Raw genomic sequence first — 23,064 nt, 5'->3', positions numbered from 1 at the left:
GCTAGACCAAATGTATTTCAAAGCATTTAGGAGATATTTCATACAGCAGCAGGAAGCAATGTGTGTTCTTGTTGTGATGCTTTTGCATTTATGAAAGAAAAAAGGGTTTTATACATGTAAATATAGAATTTTCAAAATATATGTAGAAAAGCTCTAATGAGATCATAGGAGCTCCTGTGCAAGGCTCAGCTGGTGGAAATGCCTGTGTGAGATGCAGACTAGCCCTTGCAAAGCAGATCAGCTGGACAATCGCAGTTCCCTTAGCACAGTCATGCAGAAGCCTCTTCAAAGAGATGGAGACAAATGATTGAGCTTCAGCCTCCTTCTGAGCAGTAGAGTGTTTAATAGATGCTTAATCATCCACAACTTAGTCATGAAGGGTGCTGTCCGTGGGGGGACTGTTCCTTGCAAAGGTGAGGTGGGAAAGGCCTGTTGCTAGCTCACTTCATCCTGGCTGACCACGGAGCTGGGGACTGCCTGGGGTGTTCTCTCTGGGGGTAACATCAAGGGCTGCTGGGTAACACACACAAATCACTTGTCAATTTTGTTATTCCACACTGCAGCATAGCTTTCTGCAAGCTTACAGCCAAATCATAGAGGTGGGGATGAATTGGGAGGTCTAATGAGTCTCTTTGATTGCAATTTATCACAGTCATTGGTATTCTGGTACTAACTGGTCCTGATCTGAAAACCTTCCACAGGGTGGGCCCAGGTCACTCGGAGTAAGAGTACTTCTTGAATGATTATGGCCTTGTCTCAGATGTAGTTTGGTAAATCCATCAAAGGTGAGCCTCACATAGGCAGAGGGCAGAATTTTTTCTGCAGACAGATTGCAAGTGATCAGAGTGGCTGGCCTTCAGAGCAAAGTGCAACACTTACCTCAAGTGTACTCTTGCCATAGACAACCACAGGCACACAAACACGTCTCACTGACTGGAAGATGCTATGTGTAGGTAGAGATAAATATTCGACTTAGATGTTCTCAATCATTTCAAAAAGCAATTAGTTCATGGCATTTCAACTATGTAGGGGCATAGAGAAAGACATGTTCTCGTAGTGATTGGGGCTTTTTGTTGTTGAACCTATAACTTTTGCTGATCTCTTCCATGAGTCACTTAATTGCTGTCTCACACAAGCCTTTCTGGAGTAGGTGGAAGACCCTGGCTAAGCAGAGGGAGCATGCTGTGAGGTTATCATAACAGAGATACTGACTGCTTTGTTAAAAAACATAGCTTGCCCCTGAGTATATGAAAGATTTCTGCAATATCTTGCCTCTTTTCAGTACCTCTAGGCAAGCCAGAGTCATCATGCCTAGTAAGCAGCATTCTTCTTCCAAGTCTTACTATTCTTTCACTGTTCTTTTTGTGATAGGTAAGCCCTAAAAAAAATGGTCAGAATTTGTTATTGATTCTCTCTCTCTTTTGTTTTCTTTTTTTCCGAAAATATTCAGAAAGATTTTATCCACATTTTAATATGCTTATCAATCATATGGACAGAAATCCACGTTTCTGTCCGGGTCATTTTTGGCTCAGTGAGCCATTTTGGAGGAATGTAGGAGAGTATGAAAATAGATTTACTGGAATCTATACTTTTCAAAATGCAAATGACGCTAGTATCTACACACTATACCCAGAGAATGCAGCCCATGATATTGTCTTTGTTACTGTTTTTCCTAAACTACAGACAATTCTTCATGCCTTCATGCATTGCAAAAATAGAGCCATGGGATGGGGGTAGGGGGAGGGAGGGGGAGAGTTTGCTTGTGCTACTTTAAAAATTTAAGTATCATGGTAATAATACACCTTGCTGATTTGTGATTAAGTTTGAATACAGTTTTTTTAGGTTATGTTCAGTGGTGTCCAAGAATCAATGCTAATCAGTTAATGGGCTGGCAGGGCTACATTTTTCAGAATTAAAAAAAAAAATCATTGTTACGTTGGGGAGTCAGCATTCTTTATGGAAAGAATAAATGTGATTAATAAAGACAATATCCATTTCATTAACGTCAAGGAATTTGCCATCCCTTGGATAGAATGCAATTTGGTTCTTATTTCCCTTTGTTTCCTTGTGGTTACAGAGCAAAAAATTCCTGAGAAACACTGAGTTATCATTTTATCAGAAGCACATAATGCGGTAGTGGGTCAGATTATTTCTGGTTACAGTTGGATGAGATGTGTTATGAGATACAGATTCTTTAGCTGTTAAACTACTGGTTCAGAAAAAATATTAATTTTTTAAGGGGATTAATTCTTTTGTAGATGAGAGCGTTGGTAATATAACTTGTTGATCCTAAAACAAACAGACACATAGCACAAGGGAGGAGTTCAGACAGTTGGTTTTTTTAACAATAGACTCTTTCAAAGGAGATAAAGTACTGTATAACCAAGTTACAATTTTATTTGAAAAGAACATAAAATTTATATTTAAGTCATTCAAAAACTGTGAAGGAAAAACACTCTCTGAACCAAAAATCCTCATAAAAATGAATGATCCTTGGACTTCTTATAGCTTGATAGAGAGACAACTGTTCTTCACAAGATAAGGAAAATTCTTGTAATTTTATGTATGGAAGTGTCAGTTTTGGAAACTACTTATTTCAGATTGTATCATTCATACTCTATGGTATAGTACTGTTGACTTTTTCCATAGGCTGGATGAACAGAAATACAAGATGACCAGATGATATGAAAATGCAGTAATCCTAAATTACTCTTTATTCCATTTATTTTTTTTTTGTTTGCTTATTTTAATTAGGATCAATTAGGTTTGTCTTCCTAAAACATCTCTTATAGCTCTTGGAAGATTTGTGGGGTTGATAGAGGAACTATCTGGTAAAATCTGTTGTACTAAATGTAGATGGTCCCTTCCAGACTTTCATGACTCCTTTAGTCTTTAAAATCTATTTATCAGAAATGGTATAAAAGTCATGATAAGATATTGTTCCTTAGGCAACTGTTCCATTTTTCATACCTTGCTATCATAAAAACAACAGGGTAAAAAACCCTAAAACGAAAGAAATTACCATGCAGCAAGATATCTCCTGACCTATCACCTCAATAAATGAAGGGTATGACTTTCCTTACAAACCAAAGGGCAGCATCAGTCCTTCCTTAATTTTTATCGCTCTTTCTGCACATGTTTCTGTTGCTGTGGCAGTAAATCTTTGGCCTTGTGATCTGTCACACTTGCGGTTATCTCCTCTAGCTTCTGGGATTTCAAAGCTTGTTGTTGTCTTCGTTCATGATTCAGAGGACAGTAAAGCTTGCAGCAGGGAACAGAGCTCTTTTATAACCAGCCATCTGTGATGAGTCCTCAAGAAGGCTAATGCACACAATCCACTGTCAGCACGGGCAGATGAATAGGAGTAATGGTGAACAGGGATTACACGATCAAATTTTTCAGTCCTGTGTGGTAGTTCTTTTGTTACTGAAGAGTCCTTAGAGAAAGACGTTTCGCTGGCTGACATACGCTGTCCTTCATTTCCAGGCAGCCTCGCAACCGTTTCTGAGCTGGAGAGTTCTCATAGAACATGGTCCCTTTGCTCTGCTGTTCCTTTTTAAACAGCCACCCTAGATCTGTAGTACTAAAAAAAAAGAAAACAAACCCCCACCCCTACCTGTTTACAAGAAACACTTCTAAATGGGATAATTTCCCCACCCCCCAGCTATAGTAGTTATGAGAGTTCTGATTTTCATTACCCAACTCTAGCAGCTTTGTAACGTAAATAGCATTTGCCCTTTTCACTTAAAAAGCCTTTTGGAAATCTGAAATTGTGTTCTTCCATTATAGACTAATTCCTGAATCCTTCCATTTTTTTTAAAAAGATGTCACTCATGTTGAAGTAACCAAGAAATTTTTGTTTTTGTTTGGTTTTTTCTTTTTCTTTTTTTCTTCAGATTGTCTGGTTCTTGGGTTCTTGTGGATCAGTTGCACATGTCTGTTTTGTGGGTTCTGATGGATAAAACAAAATGATCACGTTTCAAAAGTGTTTCTTCTTAGTTGTATATTTAGATTTTGTTCTTCAGCACTTTCTAATCAAGGTGGTTGGTCAACACATGAATTTTGGAACTGAAAATGCTAGATCCATGCAAAGATAACCAGGATGTTGCTTGTTACATTTAGAACAGGCATCCTGTGATTGCTTTGAATTTACAAGAACCAGTTATTTTGTATTAAAAATAGTCATGGTGTGGTGCTCACTTGCATTATAAAAAGCATTTTGATGACTCCGGTTGTACTCGGAGGTAAAACTACAAAACAAACATAGCTCCAGAGGCTGATCTGGGCTTCCCTGTAGGATGTCCTCATTGGGTTGGACCATTATAGCAGTTCTGCTCTTAGAGTGGAAATCCTGATCCTGTCTAAAAGTTTTGTTACTGCTGATCAAACTGGGATGAGGCAGTAAGAACTGCTTTTGGTTAAGCCTGGCAGTGTTGCCACTGAAGTTCATATTAAACACTTTTCTCCCCAGGAGAATAATTGTACTGTAGAGTTTTGTAGCAAGTATCCAAATGATAAAGTAGTCCAAACTTCCTCTCAATGAATTTCCACCGGTATTTTGGTTTCACAGAGACCTACACAACACAAAGAAAATTAGAACATAACTAATAATAATAAAGCTACATGGTGCTTGCTTGCCCACTGCAAACTGCTGACAGTTGCTGTCCACAGAGCTTTATTTTAACTGCAAACCTTTGAACATTAGAGATACTAAGCCTTTTCATAACAGAGCCTCTCTAAAGTTTGAGATCTTTGTGTGCACTGCTGAATACTGCAGTAGACTGTTTCATTAGTAGTGCTGTCTTATATAAATTTTAAAACTACATGTTGCTAGATATAAACTATTCATTGGTTTATAAACAGTCCTATAGGAATGTGACAATACTTATGATGTCCCTGAACATAGGATTTTTTTATATGATTTTTCTTTTCAGTTGATAGATACATCAGCTCAAAAGTAACCAGACTGTTCCCAGTTGAATATGAATTTGAGAAGGCTGATGCGCATTGCTTAGTCTAGAAGTCTAAAATAAATAACTCTAAAGCTATTTGCTCCAGAGTTGCCAGACTTCACAGGATCTACATAAATAACTGATGTGCAAAACCAGAATCCACTGTCTAAGTTAAGCCATATGTCAATTTCAAGATCTCCAGCACAGGAGCATTAGACATATGGACTGTTCCCTAATATTTCAATGGAGCACATGTTTGATAGGAGGCTGCTGCTCATGCCTCAGGGGGTGAGGCAATGGACTGACTTATGTTCACCTTCATAGACTTTTACCCAGGCATCATCTGTCTGGATTGTTCCCCATCTTGGTGGCAGGCATGTGATTATTGGAAAACAGGCTCAAATCTTGAAAAATATTATACTACATCTAGGGGGCCATTAAAATAAGTAGAGTAGAAGTGATTGTTTGGATACCAGTCTGAATAAAAAATTGAACCAAAAATGTTGTATAAAAATCACAGTAATAAAGGAGAAATTGTATTAGTAAGCTGGTTTCTCAGAGAATACAGCTTCATAAACAGATTAAGTCCTTCTGAAGAATGTAGGGCTTGTGCATGAGAAAAAAGATACTGGGAAAACTCATGGAATCTGAGAAGGGGAAGGACAGAAAAGAAAACCCCTTTTCCTCCCCTCCCCCATTTGTTTTGCCCAGAGAGGCACTGTGAATCATATGCTTCTTGACATTTTCAGGAATGATCTTACTATCCAAATGGCTTACAGAGAGCTTCACTACTAAAGGAAAATGATCAATAGGATGAGATATTAAAAAGGGAAATTTTCCCCTACTTACTCTGGGCAGCACTGTCAACTCTCTATTGAATTTATGATCTACAGAAAATTAAACACTGACAGCATCAGCAGTGAAGATAAGCGTATATTGCTTAGGGTTAATGACTTGCTAGATTTTCTAAATCAAGCTATGTATACATTAGTACCTCAGATTTTTTTCAAGTGACTGTTGGCAAGTAACCATGGATAACGAGAGCAAATGAAAATTGCTTTTATAAGCAGCAGTCATGCTGTTAAATTTTAGGCTCTGGATTTCCAAATGCCTGCCTCCTGTCTTGACAGAGTTCGTTTACATGTGTGTCGTATTTTGTTTGAATAACATAATTGTTATATCACCAACTCTTGCACACGTTTACAGAGTTCTAGAAAAAGAAATGCTGAAGCAATTTGCTGTCCAGCAAATTTGGAACTGTTTGCCTATGTAGATTTCAAATTCATAATTAAGCATCTAAATTAATGTTGCTATTTACAAAGATGCTGAGCCCCTTGGAGTTCCTTTATTTGCTTGAGATATACTGATCTTCAAATTAGGCACCAACTCATGTTTTCTGCAGCTCTAATCAGATGTTTTTCTTAACTTTGCTACTTCTCTAGAGCTGCAGGCCCCTTCAGACTTCAGGCATAAACAAATTGATTTAGTCTGGGACTTTTTAGTTTGCCTCTGTTTTAAATCATGTAGTAGGGGCAAGCTAGTGGCAGGTCAGCATCCTTTTCCTTCCAATGATATCAAAAGCTAGTTGCCTTTCAGGAGTTACCTTGCTGACATAGGTTGTACTGGAGGGAGGCTCCTTGATCATCAGGGCATGAGGTCCTTCATGAAAGCTATCCCACAAAACTGGTGATGATCAGTGGGAATTTGTTCATGAGGGAAGCTCTATTGTAATACATACACACAAAGGACAACATTGCTACTGTCTACATTTAGGTTCTCTCAGTGGGAAAAGGAGAGAGGCTCCAAACAAAATGTTCTGAATCTTCTGGAGGAGCCTGTGTATTTCCACTGGTTGTAGGGGGAACCTCATATATCAATTTAGCTATCCAAGCTAAATGGACTACTTGCTGTTGTAATATGCTTGTCTATATGCTATTAATTTTTCACTAAAATTGCAGGAAGGAGTTGCACATCAAGCGTTCTTTTTTTTTTTTTTTTTTTTTAAGGAGGAAACAGACAAAAAGCAGTTTTGCCAAAACTGCGAGGTGGATCTGTAGAGCAAAGAAACATTTCCTTTGGGATGCATAATGATCATACACACATCTCCTTTCTTTTTCTTCCTTTGAGGCTCTCTGTTGAGGCTCTTGTCAGACGCAACCTTCCCTGGTTTGTGTGAGCAGAAAAGATAAAAGCCTGTTTCAGTTTGGTATACTTGGGGGTTTTTTTTTTGGTAACTATATTGCTTGAAGTTTCTGGGGGTGATACAACAGAAGGGGGAATAAAATCCAGGTCGAGGATGTAATGGTACAGAGCATTGGCACTGAATTATAAGGAGAAAAAACATAAACACACTGTACAAGTATATTTTCCTTAGAAAAAATCAGAATTTCTGTAAGAATCTCTTTTCCCTCTTGCTGCAATGTATCAAAAAGCATCTGGTAACTCTATCAGTATTTTACAAGCAAAATTACAAGCATCCAAATGAAGTGACAGACTAAATACAGTCACTAGAGAGTGGAAAATGAGAAAAAATAAATAAACCCTCCCTTCATCTGTTTCTCCACCCCCCTGCCCTGCCCTCAAATACTTATCAGTCAAAGTTGTAGCCAACAAAATAACTTGGACGTAAGACTAAACAGAAGAAACATTCTTCACTGCTGCCCTGCTATTACTGTAGCACATGTGCAGCCACCCTTTTAGTAGCAGCTGTTCCCACCCAAGAGCTAACGTGGTCCAAACCATATTGTTTTTTCAGCCAGATGAGAAGGCAAAGAAATTCACTTTGCCAAAAAGGAGAGTATTAGTCTAATCTTCTCATATTACCTGATAGTGAACCTTAAAAAAACCAAACAAAAACAAAATCCTCCCATAAATATAAAGATAGCATAATTTCAAGTATGCAGTTTGTTAAGATTACTGACTAGTACACTCTGCCACAAACAGGAAAAAAGGGAAATAAGTTTATGAAAATATATGAAATTTCATAAGTCAATGTGACTCTCGCACAGGTCTTTAAGTAAAGAACAGATGATGAACTGAAATGTATGACGTATTAAGTTAATGGTGATGTAGCAAATTCAAAACAAATGAAAAGGTAATAGTTATCACAGTCACAGATTGTAATAAAAGCTAAGGCCTTAGCAGTTTTCACAGAAGACATGAGCATTTATAGAAATAAGACTACTAAAGTTATACCAATACTAAAAGAAATATTGATAGGAATGCAGGTTCTCCTGTTTCAGTCTTTGACTGTATTCCCATTGGGTTTTGGATAGATTAGTACGTATTGAGGGGTCTCTTGCCTTCCTGTTCCAGTGCTGTCTGCTGGTTGAGACAGATGTAGGCAAGATGAATGCTACGCTTTAAATATTCAGACAATTCCTTTCTTAATACAACAAAACTGCATGTTTGTTGGGTCAAAGAATTAGCCATCTTTCACATTTAAATTAGAATCCATCTATCAAGTCAAAAACTGTACTCCTGCGATGTCTAAAAGCAGGGGTGATTCAATGCTTAGTTTACAGAAAAAATTCCAGAATGTACAGGGGAGAAGACGGAACCAGGTCGTTCCTTCGCTTGTGGAAGAGATGCTGTGTGGTCTGCCCTGGCCCAGTGGGGTCAGGGCTCCTCTTCGGAATAGTGGCTGTGGTAGCTCTCCATTTGCATGCTTCAAGCAAAGGCTTTCTGTGTAGAAGACATACGTTGTTGAAGAGAGAACTAATTTTAGTATTTCTGATGACTGCATGCTATAGTGCAGGCTAATCACTTGAAAACTGTTGATGTTAAGTGTTGGATGACCAGCTTATGAAACACAGTATTGATGGGGAAAATTGACATCCTGCACTTCAGTCCATAGCAAAGAGGACAAAGAAGATACTCCAGAATTCAGGACCAGATTTTCAGATGGGAGATCGCTGGGTTTGCACAGTTTAGTTCAAGGGAAGATGAACCTCTTAAAAATTTGTTAGGAGAGAAAATCCGAGTCACAGACAGTCAGATTATAAGAATATTTAAGTACCTAAACAAGCTGTTAGGCATATAATAGGAATCCAAAAGCCCTGAGGTTTACAGCTCTCGCAGAATTCAGTCCAAGTTAGGTATCTGTGCACTGATAAAAATTCTAGCAAGTACCTATGTGCTTCTTTTGGCAGAAATGAATACCACTTAAAATCATGTCAGAAACTACTAAGGAACATTCTAATCTTTTACCCTATTGTATTTTTATTAGTGACCTTAGCAAAAAAAGAAAAAAAAGTGAGTCTAAATTTACAAAGATTTATCGACAAGGAGAAAGATCACAATATAGGAGAAAAATGGGATCACCTTGAGGGGGTGAAGTAATATCAGTGAAGTGGAATTTAACAGCAAATTGCAAGATTATGCATTTAGTTAGGGATTCCAAAAAAATTCTGAATTCATCTGGAAGACATATTAGGCTGAGTGATAGAAAAAAAGCTATTTTCTGTGGAGAAACTTAGAGCTTGGCTTGCTTAGTCTGGCAAAACAAAGGCTGAGAGCAGGCTTTATTATTATTCTCTGTTAAAACATCAGGAGGGTAAACATTCAAGATGAGGGAACTAAAGCCCTTCATTGGTATAAGGAAAAGTGTGTATGAACAGGCAACAAATCATTCAGGCTAGAAATTTAAAGATTACCAGCCATTGGAGAAACGGGTTTCTGGAACAACCCTCCAATAGGAGCAGTAAAACAACTAGTTTTAACATGAAGGTTGTTATGTTTGTATGGTGTTATTAGGAGGAACTGATGTCCCAGGAGGTCTCTTGAGTTTTTAATTTTTTAGGTCTTTTTTAGTTCTTTGTGTGCTATGCCTTAGGTTTTAAAGTGTATTAATAAAATCAATTCTTAGCAAAATTCTCCTTAAACAGTATCCCATTCTAATTTTCAAAAAATATACAGGCTTTTTTGTTTCTTTGGGGGTGGGGGGAGAGGCGGTCTTGAAGACAACATGAGGATAATCATAATATATGACAAATTTTAACCAACCTGCTATATTTTGAAGAAACCTCTACATGCCTAAAAATAAACTTTACTATGTTAGTTTATAACATTTGTAATTATTAAATGAAGAATGAGTATTCCTGAATTTGGCAAATCTCTGTATAAATACTCATTACTACAGTCTCTTCTTATAGAATTGATTTAGGACTACTGACCTCAAGGTTTATGCTTGCCAGTTACATGACCATTGTCTACCAAGTTCCCAGGAAAATGATGAATGTAACTCAGGCTTCCATAGTGTTCAACTGATGTGTGCCATCCGTGGTCTGTGTGCATCTCACTGACTGACCGGTCAGTTTTCAATTGTTTCTACTCAAGAAACAATTTGGCATTGGATGTGCCTGAGGTAACAACAGAGGACACACATGGGAGCCATGTTGTGTAGGCACAACACAAATAAGCTAGTCCCTTCATTAACTAAAATGTGTAATGAGATGGAGCAGACCTTTTTATCCTTTAATTGCTGTGTCAGGGTTCTTGCTTGATGTTTGGATCCGCCTTGGGCCTTTGCCTTGTAGTTCTTTCTTTGTTTTTTCTCCTCCTGCTTTCTGGATGTCTTGTTACTTATTCTCTTTCTTTATAGTTGGAAGTAAATAAATACTTGTTCAGGAGTCATCTTAACCCAATGACATTCCATGCTATATACTCCAGCTTTTGACTACCTTCTGTATTGCTTTGAGCCTGCTTTCAAGAACTGCAGGTAGATCACAAAGATTTTATTTAGTCCAAGAAGATTATTGCAATTGTACTTACAGCTGTGTCGCAAGGGGAGTGAGATTTGTTGCAAATGTGTTATCTTTTAGATCCTGGGATCCCCAGGTCAACAGTGTTTCAGAAGGAAGAATCAAATTCTGAAACTGTTTTTCATTAAAAAAAAAAAAAAAAAAACACTCTAATAACTAGGGTTAATCTCATTCTCTTGGAAATTACAACCCTTACTGATATTAGTGAATTGTGACAAAGAGGAAGTGGTTATTTTACAAAGAAAAGGAAGGTTGATAATACCAAATGGAATTCACATACTGGATATGAAAGGAAAAATGCTGTCGTGGTGATAGAACCACAATCCAAAATCAGCTATATGGGTAACAAGAAAAATATGGAGGAATAATAATAGTTCACAGTACTAAAATTACTGCTGCTGCTAGTTTGCAAAGCGACACATCTAAAAAATGGACAGGTCAGTGTTCTATGTACAAGTATAAGTATTTGCAATTCTCATCTTTTCTTGACCCACTCATCGTACAAGTCCCTTATTAAAAAAGGAGCAAAGTTGCTTTGCATCAGTAACATCAGAGTTAGCATCTATTAAAAGTATTTAGAGCATTCAGATTTCAGTGCTATTGTTCCAAGATTTCTGCAAATTCTAAGTCATCACTACACTGGTTTCAGGGGGTATGATTTAAATTGTATTTAATGTTTTCTTCAAAACCATAGAGCAAATTGGCCTATCTGCACTCCAGCTAGTTCTTCATTCACCTGTGCCCCTCCCTCCCCTCCTGTCTGGAGTACATAAGCCTTTTGGAATAAATGGACAAAGCCTTGCCATAAACTGTATTTTTCACTATGAGATTAAGAAAGAAAATTATTCAGTTCTCCTAAGAAAAGTGTAGTATAGGATGAATAAAATGAAAAGCAACTAGAAAGTTTCCAGAGACCGCTTAAGTCTCAGATGTATATTCTAGTGGATTGATGCTGATTTAGGAAACATTTCTACTTAATTTATTATGTTTAGAAGAGATCTGCAGCATTCCAGAAGGACAGCAATCTGATGCTGAATTAGACACATCCGGTGAGATAACATTCTAGCATATCACAAACAATAATGACTAATACTACTTTTGGTGACATACAGTGGAACAGATTCTCTTACTTGCTGAATCATTGGGTTATCTTGTAAAAGAAAAACTGAGAATAATAACATAAATTAAATTCTATATCCTGAAGTTCAGAAGCATGTTTTCTAATAGCATAAGGGCTGAATAGTTTGTTTTATGCAGTGAAGAGCAGAAGATAAGGGGAGATGAGGAAACACAACAGGGTCAAGAGAAGCTATCTTGGAGGTCTCCTTCATGGCTACTGAATAGAAAACTATAATAGAGGTTTTCTTTCTAGTCATCTTTCAACCAGAAAATTTCAAAGACAAAAGTGTCACTTCAGGTCAGCCAGAAATTGGTTTGCTTCTATATTTTAACCCGCCATTGGCATAGTGGGAGGAGGAAAATTATTTCATTTTAATTCAAAGCATTCTGTTTAATTAAACTGAATCAAATTGAATTTTTAAATACACTTGGCCCCCCTGCCAAACAACATATTTTGGGCACTATTTTCTGATTTTTTTTGTTTGTTTGTTTCAGCTGGTTCTTACTATGATGCTATTTTCCTTTCTCTAAAGATGCTGTATTCTGTTTGTTCTTGCTCCTGACAACACTGATACTTAAGTCCTGTAAACCAACCTAGTATTGCTATGCTTTGTGATTTTTTTTTACTCTGAAACCCATTGTAACTTCAGCTTTCTTAAGAAGGAAAAAAAAAAAAGAAATCTGGCCATCCCTGTTACAGGAAAAATCTTGGAAACCTGATTCCGCATGTATTGTAAAAAATGACCATCAAGAATATCTATTAGCTATTTTAGATGTTATTTTAGGAAGTCTAAAAGTTCTTTTACAGCTTAATACTATCTCCTTTTCTCTGTCTATTTGTTACTTTGGGAGGGTTATGTAGTGTAAAGGGGATACACATGAATCACAGTAATCACTGCTGTATCTAGAAAGACAAAGGTCTAAGGCATTCTTACCTTATTTTGTGGGTAAATTGTGCTATATAGTTATAACAGTAGTCTGGAGTAGCATGGAGTCCAGAAAAAAGTAACAGAGGTCTTTTCAGAAGGTGAATTCATAGTGGTATATTCATTTTTTTTGGTCACTCCTTTCCATAGTGACTCACTCTGTTGAAAGAGAACAGAACTTCTAATGAATGTGTGGAAGGTCATTTCTCACTTGCCTTCCCTCTCTTTGGAAGAAGCAGAAATTAGGGTAGGATATTTACACTGTTTAAACAGGGTCATCCTGTAGAGTGGAAACTTAACTGGATGACCCGCACAGTCCTTTGGAGGAGCCTCTCTATCTTTGTTAATGATAGATGTCACCTGGAGAGAACAGCTACCTTAAGTTTGAGTGCCTTAAATACTATCCTCCTTCCCTGCTCCCTCCTCTTCCGCTTTCCTTGTGGTGCCTTGCCCACTTTGAAAGTGGCCCTGATCCAGGTGATGAATTACAGACCTATGTAAGAGACTCTGTATTTTTACTATAGCCACCTCATTTGTTCATGTCTTACCAGTTGATCTTCCTGTTCATCTTCCTTGGCACTGATTTGAATATTCAGGACTTTGGACTTGCTTCAAACTGCCAATTTTAATTCCAGAATAGCAAGCAATCCCACACTGTGCTGTTTCTTTTTTAAAGCACAGCCACTATATTTATATTCAGCAACTACTGTAGTACACCTCTTGCAAGTGATCTTCTGTCCTTAAGTGAGGAAGGTTACCCAGACAGCACACACCCACACAGCTTGAAAGCTGCTGCACAACTGCTCAGAAACGACTGACTTCCCAAGCTAGTCAGCATCTTTCTCTTCTGCTCCTGCATTCCACCTCATTTATTTTAAACTGCCAGTACCCTTCCAGAAATGCTACATTAGGGGATTTGCTACTTAGATGGGAAACTCATTATATTAAATACCTTTGACAGGTTGTACAACTGATTTTTAAGCAGAACTCTCCATCAATCTCACTAGGGAGTCTGCTTTAAAACCAATGGCATGGTTTGGCTCTTTGCTGTTATTTGAACAAACCTTACTGCTAATCTCTATAATATAGAAACACAGGAATGATTCTACACTGAAGAAAGCAGCACAGTTCCTATTTTAAACCTGACTTTGAAATGCCTTCTTCCCCGTCTCAAAATAAAATTTTCAACAACTCCATATTTCCTGTTGCATGCTTAACACATTTGAGTGTAAATGGGGCAAGATAGCATTGAAATGCAAAAGCTTGGAAAAAGAAGATAATGTTTTCTTTCTCAGGGCACCAATGGTATTCATTCTAAGAAACAACTCTGCCCCGCCATTAATTTAAGGAGGGGGTACTGCAGCCTCATGTCAGCAAGTCTTGCATAGGTCAGATAATCTGTGATTTAGCTCTGTCTTTAGACAACTATAAATACACATCTTAACAAAAATAGTGCGTTCAGGAGGTGGTCTTCATTGTTTGTTCTCTTTCGCCATCCTGACTGACTATCTGCATATACACCAGACACCCCAGAGGCACAGAAAACAAAAGCTTTGCTAATAAGTATTTGTTCTCAGACCAAACAAGTAGTATTGATTGCTTTACTGAACATGCATACTTTCAAAGGGAGAAAATATAAAGGGATCACCTACTTTTATACAGATTATTACGTGAAGTACTTCCAGTGTGCTGCATAAGATCCAATGTGGTTCCTGAGAGAATGGGATAACATGGTAGTGCATCAGTGAAGTAGGAAGCAATCTGTTTGCAGAGTTACCTCAGCACTTGCTTCATATCAGGCTATCTTTTATAGATCCGCAGATCCTGTAGAGAAAGGCATCATTAGTAGCTATAATTGCTTTCTGCGCTGAAGCAGAGCATTTGTACAAATACTGTATAGAACATATAAACATACTGGAGCTGCATCTGATGAGGAATAGTGACAACCAGTGATATCCTTTTTCACAGAGAGATTTAGATTTTGTGTTTAGGTTATGGAAAAATCTGTAATGTTTTATAATACATCAGCTCATGTATTAAACAGTACATATTAAAGTAGCTTTTGGGCAAGACAGAAAGGTTCAACAAAACCTGTGCTGCTCATGTTCCTTACTGGGAAGTCCTGCTCCATCCGCGTTTTTTGGGTTTTTTTTTAATTGTATGTGACTTTCCCTCCTTGCATTAGACTCCAAATTCTGTTTAAAATAATGTTTATTAAAATGAGTAGGTATTGAAATTTTATGTAAATAGTTTCTAATGATATTTTTCCTCAGTATTCAACCAACTCCCTACAATCATTTTAAATAATTTTTTATCCAAATTATTCAAGTTCCTCAGCCAGGTCAGCAAACACATTTTAAACTAGTCAGTTTGCTCAGGTGGGTTGTGGTTTAAACAATGAGCAGCAATATCCAGATTATCTGTTGGGTAAACTTTTTCATTCTGTTTTACACAGTTTTGCAGACTCTAGTATTTGCTTACAGGTATGATTTAAGATATCCGCCCAAATATAGAGATCATTATAATAAGCAAGTACTTCCTTGGGAGGGTCAGAGAGAATTTTTCTCTTTTCTGTCAGTCAGCAAAATGTTATGCATATGATACAGAGTAAAACAGTGCAATGACAACCAAGTCTTAATTATGGCATAACATAATTCCCTTTATTCTTTAGTGAGCATATCACCAGGTTACATTTAAAATGTGCTGGCCTGTTAGAGTAGTTATTGCATACTGTTGAAACATAAGAATTTTTTTTGTGATATCAGAAGTACTGCTTTCTCTTGTTTTAAATAAAGAGCATAGCTTTCTTCATTTTATAAGCACCTGATGCTGAGCTCATTCACACCAACATAGCACAGGAATAATTTACTAGTTACCTGCATTACATTAGCATAAAAACTGAGGGGTGATGGAAGATCTTGCCTGTTGTGCATATTTTTCCCTGTGTCATAATTAAAAAAAATGCTGTTTATTGCTGAGTAAACTATGCAGGTGCCTGCTGTGTTTTATTTTCAGACTTTCTGGGTTGCCTTCGACAATAAGGATGAGTGGTGTCTCTTGTTTACTTCATTTGGTATTTCTTCCTGTATATTACAGGCAGGTTAGGCCTATAATCTAGGGGTTTTTTTAATAGTTTTAAATATTATTTACATAGTCATAAATAATTATTTACTCACAGGTGCAAAAAATTGATTTCTGTTGAGCAGCTTTACCTGTAAGAAGGCACTTGGTCTCTACAAAGACCTAAGAATGTATCTGTGCTATAGATTTTAGTGTTGTGTAGAGATATCAGAGTGAGTTTTAAATAGCTCGCTTGGATAGGCAGAGCTCTGATCAGAGTCTTAACTCCATTTTCAGCATGTGTGGAGTTTGTGTGGCTTGGTAACACTTTTTCTGGTACTCAGGTAAGCTCATTTAAAGCAAACTTGGGTATCCGCACCAGATCTTGTGATACTAATCAATGTCACAACTTCTATCACCATTTCCAAAGGGGGAACCTTAGGCAGCTGACCACCATCTGAGGCACCTCTCCAAATGCAGTGATTTGGAGAGAGAGAGAGCATCTCCTTTCCTGGAATTCACTTCTCCCATACGGTGGCTGAGTAGGCTGGATCTAGCCCAAGTACTGATGTTTTTAGTTTAATGGAAAACAATAGTAGAAAATGCAGTTTCAGAATAGAAGAGTTACATGTTTTTAATGGGTCTGGGTGACCATAACTTTGTCTTGAGCAGTGCTTCTTTAACAGCCCATGAAACTGTATGCAGAAAAATGCATTTTAAAGTGTGTTGTGAAAATTAAGAAACAGAAACATTTATATTCTGGTCTTGTGAGTCAATTGTATTTTGGCAGGAGGTCTCAGAATGTGGTGGGTTCAATGGCAGTATAGTCAGTGTGTTTTTATTTATTTATTTATTTATTTATTTTTTAGCTGAAGAAAATTTAGCACTGTTCCTGCTGGCTCTGTGGTTGAGAGTCAGATAGAAGAGTTGGTTTTCACTTACCTTTTCATCACAAAAGCATTGCAAGGACAGATTTCTCAAAATGTGCCAGACTGGACACTTATTAGAGGGTAAAGAAAGAAAGATTCAGCAGTAAAATAGACTGGGTGGGACCAGAGAACACAGTGGTGAGCATATTTATAGAAACCACAGATTATCATCCTTGGTACTTCTCAGAATTCAGCTGTATCAGTGGATGTCGCCATGCACTTCTGCACCCAGGCTGGCAGTACAGTTTCAGGTCAGGAAAAAAATGGCAAATTCTTTAAACACTGTGGATAACCTGCTGTTCTTTCTGCAGAAGCCTTCCCAAAATAAGAGATTTCCCAAATCTCTAAAGCATTTAAGATAGCAATTTTTATCAGTTAGTCATCAGTCAGTGCCAATATCTGATGATGTGACAGGTCCCTGATATTTCTGACATTTTGTTGTTCTACCATACATGTTCTGTGATCTTCACCAGTCATCCCTTTCAGTTTTATACTAGTGGTTTTAGATTTTTTTATGCTGACTTTATAACTAGTTTTACATTTTATCTTGTCATTACAAACCTCTAAGCCAAATGTCAAATTTCAGTCCAGCAGACTTACCATCCCCTTGATACAAGAAGTTTCAGGTTGTTTCTTCAGTATGGGTAGGCATGAATCAACGTCCTAGCTCCAAATATTTCTAAGCTCTCAAATGATTCAAATCCAGGTATTTCATTTTGGGCTTATTCTTCCATTTTCACTTTATGGTTCTCTGTAAGTAAGCTGCAAGGAATTTTTCAGCCATCTGTGGGGTTTAGAAAAGGAAAAGCAGGCTCCTAGTCCTATGGGAACAGAACCATGGAGATGGGTACCACCATTTTTATTTCATATAGTGCTCCTCTGCACAGTACTGAGACTCCTCTTCCCTTTCAGTTCTCACCTCAGACTTTTAAGGGAAATGTCCTATCAGTCATTTGGCAGCAGAAATAGAAAGAAGACTCTACTATGTCAGGACAGGGGACTCACTAAATGGGAACAATAGAGAGCTCAGCTAAACTCCTTGGCTAAAACAGAATTTGTCTTAGCTTGAGGCAGTAGTGCTCTTCTTCATCCTGGCAGAAATGAAATGGTGTGACCTCCTCCTCCCCTCCTCACTGTTCCAATAGGACGCTTAATGAAACCCTACAAGGAAAGCCATGCCCTTGTTTCTGTTAATGCCATGAAATCACTACCTTTAGAAGTAATAAAAGATTATATGTGGGATTTCTGGGAGAGGCTATGAAACCGTAGTGAGAAACGTTGAGCCTCCAAACTTTTCTGTGGTAGAGCAGTAGGATTTCAGTTGTTTCAAGATCTTAATTGTATGCAGTTTGACTCAAATTTTCAAATAAATTAAATAAAAATTCAGATGAAAAGCGTCATGGGGAAGGTTCTGTTAAGGCTTCTTTTTGCTTGGCAGCAGCTTTCCTAGATGTGAGTTTCCAATCAGTTGTTGTTGAAGGGAGAAATGGAGAGATCAGCTGTTGGACCAAGGACCCTGACAATTGCCTTTCAGGCAACAAAAGAACTGAGATAGATTTTTCTAATCTAGGCACTAATAGAAGCCCTTGTCATACTGTTCTTTTTCTTTTTTTCTCTTTTCCTTTTTTTGGGTAGGCACTTTTTCTGGGACTGCATTATAGAGGGTTATGTAATGTACTGTAAATGTGCCAGACGCCAATAATGAGGCCAGCACTACTCCCATCAAAACCAGTGGCTAATCTGTCTACTTCAGTAGAAGATGGATTGAGGTTTAAAACTGTTTGAGAGGAGATGATTGTTCCTTTTTATGATTTTTCTTTTCTTATTACTCCCTCCTTCCCCTTTTCAGTGCCATTACCATATGGATTTAATCCTGTTCCACGTCCATTAGTCACTAATGCTGCATTAATGTGGGCTGGCTATATAAGATCCTCCCTAGTGTATGGTCCTAGCTCCCATGGCATGTATAACAAAAGCAACCTGGTTCCCCGTGGCTTATCTCATTCACTCCTAATGTATTTACCCACCCTGCCCACTTCTTCTAATCAGTTTTATCACTGGCTATATTAATGCTGCCCCTGAATAATGATGGGAGTCGGAGATATGAAATATTGAAAAATTGACTCTGAAAAGACCAGAAGCTGGAAACAGATGGAAAAACCTCACTGAGGGTGGTGTGATCTTCATCAGAACTGTAATCTAGCACTATTCAATGGTTTTAAATGGTCTAATTACCAAAAAGAACAAGATGGTCCTAATAACTATATGTTTAAATGGTCTTAAGAATCCCTTTCTTCCCCCAAGTACTGTAATTCATTGCATCTGTTTTGATTACTTTTGCAACATGCTATTTTCATTTGGCAGTTTTACTAAACTTTGTGAATATAACAAATACTTTGAGCTTGAATACCTTTTTTTAATTTGATGAAAATAGAGTATTTGTTTTTCATTTTATATTTGTCTATGGAATACAATATAATATTTCCTCAGTATTCATATTGAAATTGTCAGATGTGTATGTGCACTGTCTGAATCACTGTAGAATGTTGAATAAATTTTGTGACATCTGTGAGCAGCCTAGAATGACAAAGAAGGATGGCTATAGTTTTGTGTAGAATAAATGTAATGGCATGAAGAATAGCCAAGGAATCATGTGAAATAATCTTTTAAAAATGCAGACTTTTCCCTGCTCATGTTACATACACTGTTACCCTCCAAAACAAGCTTGCACATTTTAACAAGTGAGTATATGTTAATTTGTAAAATACAGAGCTCATAGTCTTTATTCAGGAAGGAGCTATTCCTTTCAAAACTTCTATATTCACAGAGGAAGGACAGAAATCTAAGAATACATCATTTATGTAAATACGCCCTTAGGAGCACCATGCACAGAGATGCAGATGTGTAGAGGGTTGGTATGCTTGCTTCGGAGGAGTCTGCTCTGCTGAAGACAGCAAGGTCAGAGAGCAAAGGTGGGGGTGGCAGGCCGCAGCCCACCCCGTGTCCCACAGGTCTCAGGCAGGTTCTTGGCCACCCCATAGGGCCGGTGGGTTTGCCTGGCTGCTTGCATGTCGACTCCACCAGGATCCGCTTGCTGGAAAGCAGCGCAGCGCTCCCTGCCAAAGTCCAGCTCCCACAGACTTACCCAGACAAAAGAGCAGCTGGTCCCCTCCTTTGGCACTTCTCTAATTGCAGAGTTTACTGTTACACATTAACAGAGATTAATGCAGATGGGATGAGACTCACATATATACGTAGAGCACATGTCTGGCAAGAAAATAAACAGGGAAATTTGCAAGTTGCATTTCACAGAGAGCTTTAATCAAGGACATTTTTATATGTTGCGGTCCAAATCTTATGAGGAAAATGTGTTGTATACAGTTTGGGTTTATGCTTCTAGTAGTGTTATTCTTACAGTGAAACCCGGGGGAAAACTGAAATGGAACCACTTCTAGTAGTTGTTTTGTATAAAGGTCTGTTTACTAACAAACTGAATAAATGTAATGTATAATATAGCAGTTACTACATTAAAGTTGCTCAGTCTATGAACCACATTCTGTTTTATTTTATATCTAGACAGCAGCCTTCTGCTACCTAAATATTTAGTGGAATTTGTAACCCATTTCTTTTCCATGTTGTAAAATTTACCACCTTCCTACAGTAAGAGATAATGCTTATTCACATATGCATTTGTTTAACCTTCCTTAATTTGTATGTAGTGCATCTGTTAATGCATCAGGGAGATGGTTCTCTGTTGTTAATTTTCCTAAAATAAATGTTGAAATACTGTCACAAAAACTGATATGGGTAAATTCCATTTTGTTTGTGAAAGTGAAGTGATCGTTGCATCTAGGAAAGTCTCCAACTCGTTCTTCTATGGAAACAAACTCTTACCAAGGGCTAGTGAGTTTCACTAGGCATTTTAATGCCAAATAAAGTTAATTTCTTTTGGTTTGTTGATTTTGGGTGGGTATTCCGAACTGTTATATGCTCTAACTGCAAATAAAAGGCAGTCAAAGCTGTGACACTGAAGAGTCTTGCAGTCTGAATGCATAGTCTTATAAACAGAGATAGGAGCTAAATTTTATTTTATTTTTTTAAATACGCAGTGATTGACTAAAGGCCAGTAGTAATAATTTCTAAACCCAAATTCCATTGTATTCTAAAAGTTGCATTCATCACACTCTTGCAGGTGAAATCCCATACCACTGAAGTCAAGGGAAGAAAAAACTGATTGCCTTGAATGGGGCAAAGTTACTCTCTGGGAGTATTTTGATCTTTAACACTATTATTGTCTGGTGCAGGATCTGGATCAAGTTATCACCTATAATGTTTATATAATGCTATGAAAATGTGAAGGTTTCTAAAAGCACTAGGTCTTGTTAATATTTTATAATGTGGCCTTGAGTTCTTTTGTATGAATAGAAAGTTAATATTTTCTGGCACATGTTGATCAGACAGCATTTAGGTCATATTTGTAGAAGGCTATGGAAAAAGAGTCTCTACCCAGGTTAAGCCTCATGGAACAGCTTGTTTATTAAGGTTACACTGGGCTTTATTTATTTATTTATTTTACTTTATCAAAACTGACTCCTGCTGTCACAAGGTTGGTTGCTTTGCAGTGGTATCTGTGTTATATTCAGGATTCTTCACAGTCATCAAAAGGTCTTTCTCTAGCAACTGTAGCATAGAAAAAACTTTTGAGAGTTGAATTGAAAGCAGGCTTGGGAACCTGTATTTGAGATACTTACATTTCTTCACTCTGCTCATGAATTACAGTTCTTGTTTTATCTTTTGCCTGTAAGACTTTTCAGCCACATAACAGAGCTCCAATATTGTGGATAGAAAACTGAAGATAGATGAATACAGAAATAAGATAATTTTGCATATGCCAGAAGGCAACAGGAGATTTGGCTTGGAGATGTTCTCAATCATATCAGAAGAGCAAAGCAAATGTGAAGGATCAGCAGCATAAAGAAGTAATGAATAGCAAATTACACATAGTTATCATAAAGCAATGTTTAAGTTCTGCTACTGGCTGAATTAGGATCATGTGGCTTAGTAAATGAGAATGCAGAATAATATCATTCATTTATTTACCATTTTCTAGCACACGCACTGCTTTACAACCTCAGCCCTTGCTTAGAAGTTTGCTCGAATTCAGCTACCTTACAGATGGGCAGTAGGTAACGGTTTCACAGCATACTGCAAAACAGTGGGAAGAAGGGGGAATTTTGCCAAGGATTTTGACATAAACCTCTAAAGAAAAATGCTGCAGTGCAAGCAAGAAATTTGGTTTTAAATACATATGAATGCATGTACACATGGACAGACTATATGTAATCTATTTTATCTGTAGTAAATTGGTAGGATGAAAAGCTACAATTTCCCTGATTCTAGGCGTTTCAGACCTGAAGCATATAACCCTTGTATATTCCTCTTTGGCAAAGCACAGGCTTTAGAGAAAACTGCTGATAGGGCAAAGAGATTTTTAAAGGTTATGAATATGTAGCCTGGAAGGGTTAAGTTTATAGATGAAACTATAATAGCTTGATATGGAAGACTAACCTGCAGACAAAGTTAGTGCTTGCAGCCTAGCATTTCAAATATTATATCGTGTTGCCAGTCATTTTTTCAATATGTGGGACTATATTCAAGTGTCAAGTTTAATTGCAGCAAGTGTATATTATCGGTATGTGACTAGATAATGAAGTTTTCATTCATGTTTGTGAGTAGTTAATAAAGTTAAATTGCTAAGTTTGATTTACAGTACATTCTAATGTAGTTGTTTTAAAAGTTGCACACATTTAAAATATTCTACTTGTGTAATTAGAAATAATGATGATACCTTTTGTTCACTTTTTTTTTCTTTTTTCCTTTTCCTTTTTCTCCTGCTTTTTCAGAGAACAAGGTAATCAAAGAAAGCAAAGATGAAGAAATATCCCCTGACTTTTTCATTTTTCAGTCATTCTACTGAAAAATAATCTTCCAAGGATGTTTTCCAGGCTTTTTAAAATAAGTCTTTCTTATTGAACGAGAAATTTCAAATTATTTTTTTCCCCAAGCCCTAGCCACTGGTCTCCCAATAGCTCCCTGTGAAACTGGCTTCAAATTCACAGTGAAATTAATGGACTTCAGGAATGCCTCTAACTCCTTGCTGGTAGTAGATGCTCAAAGACTGCAACATTTAGGTGAGAAGTGCTGCTCATGTGTTGTTTTTTTTTTTCCCCATCTGATTTGGATGGGATGATAGTACATTCGTAACAAAATTTAGAGGTTGCCTTTACACTCAGCTCAGGATTTGACACAGAAATGA

General features: G+C 37.4%; 1 long non-coding RNA gene across 1 annotated transcript in view; it reads left to right on the top strand.

The window, feature by feature from the left end:
* Positions 1–22,677, top strand: part of LOC136991395 (uncharacterized) — a 60,728-nt gene extending 38,051 nt beyond the window's left edge. The window contains exon 3 of the long non-coding RNA XR_010883594.1: positions 22,652–22,677. This is a non-coding gene — a long non-coding RNA (uncharacterized lncRNA). The remainder of the gene's footprint in view (positions 1–22,651) is intronic.
* Positions 22,678–23,064: the final 387 nt, after the last annotated feature.

The sequence above is a fragment of the Apteryx mantelli genome, chromosome 2, assembly GCF_036417845.1.
Source record: "Apteryx mantelli isolate bAptMan1 chromosome 2, bAptMan1.hap1, whole genome shotgun sequence".
Lineage (NCBI taxonomy): Eukaryota > Metazoa > Chordata > Aves > Apterygiformes > Apterygidae > Apteryx > Apteryx mantelli.
This window is presented reverse-complemented; position numbering and strand designations above follow the sequence as displayed.